The following is a 5,198-nucleotide window of genomic DNA, read 5'->3' as shown; positions in this document are numbered from 1 at the left end:
TATTTTTTAAAAAGCAACTTAGTAGAAAACAAGGCCATCCTAGGAATGTTGTCAAAGTCTCTAGTCAGCTTTTGACTGATATATGAAGTTACAGATAATAAAGAAGACCTCCCCCACCAGGTGTAAGACTAAACCAGCAGCTTCTGGGCCCCGGTCTCCAGTGTTCAGAAAGACACATTGGCTTAAAGACAGAGACTAGAGACATTGTAGCCCCGGGGCCTCTGTAAATGATGCCTCCCAGTCACCAGTGGACAGACACATGGTGTCGGGCATTTGTCCTTGGGCCCTCCCTTATCCTGAGATTCACAAGCAAGATCTCTGTGAGGGGAACAGCCCATACTTCTGTGGGAGGATGGATGTAATACTTTCCAGGGCACAGCCTGGATGAATGATGCCAAACTTTCCAAGTACAGACAAGTCAACCACAGTTGACCCAAGCAGTACTCAGGGCTCTGGCCATCCCCAATTGGTCCCCCATCAATGACCAGCAACAATTGAGGCCAGAGGTACAGGAATTCCTTGACATTTGGAGAACTGGCCTAAGAGTCAAGGTTGGTACTGGTGACAGCAAGTGTTGCTCAAACATCTAGGCCAAATCCTGCATGAAGCCATGATCAGGAGTCCAGGTGCCTACAAGAGGAGTAAAGGGGTTCAGGTCCTTACTGAGCTCTTGGGAGCTTTCCAACACCAGGGTCACTGGTTCTGATAATAAGTCTTTCAGGAGCACCTTGGACATGTTCAACATGGCAGTCCCTGTAGACATCGGCCACATGGCCCAGATAGACAGGCAGCAGCTCGGCCTTGCTGCAGCCCTTGAGGGGGTACACAGTGCCCTGTGCCACTGAGCAACTTGCCGAGAAGGCCAGGCCCTATGGCGTGTGGGTGGGGACCACCACCATGGCGGGTGTCTGTGCGCAGTTCAGCCACGGAGGCCCAAAACACCTTGGTCCAGCGGGCAAGGCCACACTCCCAGGGAGCCACAACAGCCAGGCCCTTGGCACTGGCAGAGTGGGGCTCAGAATGCAGAGGAGCTGGCTGCTGTGGACAAAGCCCCCGCCCCCGCCCCCATCCCTCATTCAACCCGGTGCTGGCAGCCACCACGGCTCTCAGTGCCTGCAAATCTCCTGGACTTAACTCATGATTAGGTTTTAGGGGTGAGGCAGAGGGAGGAGTCAAGGATGATGGCCAGGTTTCTGACGTGGGTCAGTGAGTCAGTCATGGTGATATTAACAGGGCTAGAGTTATAGGAGGAGAGGCTGGTTGGAAGAAGATACTGAGTTGAGTTGTAGATGTAGTGAATTTGACGTATCATTTAGGATGCTCTTGGCTGCAAGTAACAACAAAACAAAACGAAACGAAACAAAATAAAAACCCATGCAAACAATAAGGGACTGTATTGTTTAACATAGTTGGAAGCCCCTTTCCCTGATAAGATTCAATCAGCTGGTCATTAAGGACCCAGGCTCTACTCCTGTTGGATTTCACCTATCCCTCATGGTTGCAGTTGGTTTTCCTGACTCTGACTGACTCCAAGTCACAGCAGTATCGAGAAGGAGAAAAGAAGCCATCATTCATGTGTCTGTTTGAGAGAAAACTTTTCCTAGACATTCCCAGCAATCTGCCCTGTCTGGGTCACATGCCCACTCCTTAAGCAATCACAGGCTTCAGCCAATCGTCCGGAAAGGATTGGCAGCTGAGGAGTCGTCCAACACCACGACCAACAGCCCTACAAGGTGACCGTGGCATATGCAAATGGAGTTAGCTTAGAAACAGTCGGAAACAAGGAACAAAGGACAGATTTGGGGTGAAAGCACCATAGAGGTGCTATGAGGAAAGCTGTCCCCTGCGGAGACAGGGGCAGAGAGAAGAACAGGGGCCAAACACACAACTCCAGAGAACACCTCTATCTAAGGGGTATCTGAGGAAGAAAAACTGCATTGTAATGGTTGACAACTTGACTCTGGATTCAGACAGACCTAGGTGGGAATTCCATTCCTGCTGCTTATAAGCCATTGACCTACAAGGGGGTCAGTGAAGATCCCTGCATTACGCAGAGCCTTACCTTCCTTGTCTGAAAAAGGGAACCCATAAGTCCCACCTCCCAGGGCTGCTGTGAAGCATCGATAAGAAAACGCACACAAAGCCTCCGCACGACCTCAGCCCATGGCAGCCGCTCCTAGCCATTGGTGAAAAAGAACAGCCTAGAGAGTATCTGAAAAGTGAAGGGGGAAGCTGGTGAATAACCAGGATGAGATGGAGTCATTGAAGGCACGGGGCGAGAGGATTTCAAGGAGGAAAGAGTGGGCAATTATGTCATCTGCTGAAGAGAGGTCAGGTCAGAAGTGGACTGAAAACTGCCCTTTGGATTTAGCAATTAGAAGGTCACTGGTACCCTTGACAAGAGCACTCTCAGTGGAGTGCTGGGGTTGGGAGCCAGGAAGCAGGGGGTCAGCAGTGAAGACCAGAATTCAAGTCGCCTGGCTACCAACCGACAGCAGCGTGCTTTGCACGATGCCAGGAGCTGCTTGGTGTTGAAAACTCCCGTTTTCAGTCATGCCTCAAAAATACTCATTCGGAGAGCAGTAAACAGTAGGATTCCACAATCTGTGAATGAAACGGCCCCTCTTCATCATTTTTAATTCTTTTTTGTGGATAAAGCGAAGGTGGTTGTTTCCTTTCATTAGAAATATGTTGCATCCTTTTCGAGGATTTGTGTTTACATTACCATTTTATTGCTATATGGTTCTTTTTTATATAACATATTTTGGAACCATAAAAACAAACAAACACAACAAACAAAACCCAAACAACATATGTGCTTTGCATTTAATTCAGAAAGTTCAAACCCCTCACTCTGTGCACGTTTTCGAGGCAAAGTGTGGGACTAGGAAAACCCTTCAAGAAACACGCAATGTGACAAATCCTCCTTTAAGAAATGATAGCAGTTGCTTTTGAGACCAATTTGGTCACACGGATCCTGTTTGTCAGGGCTGTCATTAAAAGCCTAATATTTTCCCCATTGCAGAATGTCTCCCAGTGACTCAAACGTGGGCAGAGGCTAAGCACGGTCAATTTCGTGACCTCCCTCGTGCTACCCACCCTCACCCCGCCCTGGCTATCTCAACTCCCCAGTGGATGATCTCTTATCCCTAGCAACAAATGGAGCTGCTACTGTTTCTCGACTCTGGTGAGGAAAGTGGGCTTAGGGCCAAGTCTACTGGCCAGGGCTCCCCTTGGAAGATGCTAGAAGAGCACTCCACATTCTCTCACCATCAGTGACCCAAGTTCCTCACCTCTGCCGAACATCTGGATTGCAACACACAGAGTTCAAAGGTCCAGCATGTGTGTCTGCACCTGGCCTCGCTGTTGAAACAGAGCTGACCTCAAACCAAACACGCGGCCTCTCTGCTGTTATTTATGCGGAGGGTCGGATGCCAGATATAAATATTAACTTCGGCATCTTCTCCCCACAGGACTTTGTGATTAAAGGATGCACGTAAACAAACCATCTACTGGGCAGAAAAAGCAACTCTACTCTTCTCGGCGTATTGAACCCTTCTCAAAAGAAAGCTGATCCCCTTTCCTACCGTTGTGAATGTGTGTTGGTTTACTTTAATAATATCACGGCTCCTTCCAGCCATGGGGCTCCCCGTAGTCTCTTGCATTTGAAGCCATCAGGTGGTGGGCCTGCTGCAGACATGGTGCATCCCATCCCCAGGAGAGGCTTGCGAGCGAGCACCATATGTTATTAAGACCTCCCAGAACTGGTTGCCATCGTTGGGAGCACAGTCAAGGAAGAGAGAGGCAAGAAGCGACCATGTAGCAGACGTGGGTCCTCGGTGCCCGGCAGCTCTGAGCCATCCCCCCCTCTTTGAAGTCGGCTGAGGAAGATGGATGAGTATGTGGGGGGGCAGGTGTGGCTGACAGCAGCCAGGGGTAGAACAGGTGTAGTAGTTTAAGGAAAATGTAGATCATGAGATTCCCGGGCACAGGAATGGACCTAGTTTTTCTGTTTCTAGAAAGAGGCTGGAAGATACAGAGAGCATGATTTAATTTCCACCAACATGTATTAGCAAATTATGATACCCAGTGTAGTAATGCTGGGAGACAAGGGCACGCACAAAATACTACGGAGTTAAAAGGGGAAAACACCCTCTCCACTTGACAGGGAAACTAATAAAATTTTCACAGAGAAAGAAGCATTTGAATGAATGACTGAGTCATTCCTTCATTCAACAAATGCTTATTGAGCCCCATCATGTGCCAGCACCATCCTGGGGGCTATACAGGTGACAGGCAAGATCACTCCCATCCGCGAGCCCACTCTTTCGTGAAGCTAGACTGCATGCCTACTGGGTGCCCAGCCCTGGGAGATGCCCTCTGGGAGATTAACATTCTGTTGAAACAGATGAGTCACTTCAAAATTGTGCCATGGGTGTTATGCTCAGAGCAGGACAGAAAGCCACGGGATGACAAGAAGGGGACTTGGGTTAGTCCGATGGTTTGCAACCCGGGGCAGGGGCAATTCTGTCCCCCAGGGAAAATGTCACAGTGTCTGGACACATTTGTGGTTGTAAAAACTGGGGGAGGCAGGTGCCGCTGGCGTCTAGCAGGGAGAGGCCAGCCATGCTGCCAGACACCCTACGATGCCCAGGGCAACCTCCACAGCAGACGATGAACCAACCCGAAATGTCATCAGGGCCAAGGTTGAGGAACTCTGGCCTAGTACTAGACTCAGGGAACGCTTTGGGGAAGTGCAGTTTGGGTTGAGAACTAGTGGGTGCTAGAAGTTCAAAATGCTGGGCATAGGAGTCCAGCATGGAATCAGAGGACATCGTGAAGAGAAAGAGAAGTCCCCAGGAGCTCCAGCGGAGAATGCAGGGAAGGTGGAGGGGATACAAAACACAAAATCCAGTCTGTTTCCAGAGGGACTAGAAGGTCTTCTGTGCCATGTTATGAAGTGCAGACTTTATCTGGAGGGTATGATGGCTAATACAACCTGCCCCCCACCTCCTCCCCCACACATCTACTCCGTTGGAAAATTTTAAATCCCGTGACACGATTCCGTTGGTTTTTAGAAAATCCCTTCTAACAGCAATGCAGGTGATTGCGGGGGAGTGGGGGGGGGGGCGAGATTGGAGGCACGTGAGAGACTTTTGCAATACAGAAGTGACGGCTGGAGGCCATGGCAGGGAACA

The 5,198-nt window shown here is 49.7% G+C and overlaps 1 pseudogene; it reads right to left on the bottom strand.

Moving 5' to 3' along the window:
- Positions 1–294: 294 nt before the first annotated feature.
- LOC131508600 (threonylcarbamoyl-AMP synthase-like) lies at positions 295–4,835 on the bottom strand (annotated as a pseudogene).
- Between the last annotated feature and the right edge of the window lie 363 nt (positions 4,836–5,198).

The sequence above is a fragment of the Neofelis nebulosa genome, chromosome 4, assembly GCF_028018385.1.
Source record: "Neofelis nebulosa isolate mNeoNeb1 chromosome 4, mNeoNeb1.pri, whole genome shotgun sequence".
Classification (NCBI taxonomy): domain Eukaryota; kingdom Metazoa; phylum Chordata; class Mammalia; order Carnivora; family Felidae; genus Neofelis; species Neofelis nebulosa.
Note: the sequence above shows the minus strand (reverse complement) of the source record. Positions and strands in the feature narration are given on the sequence as shown.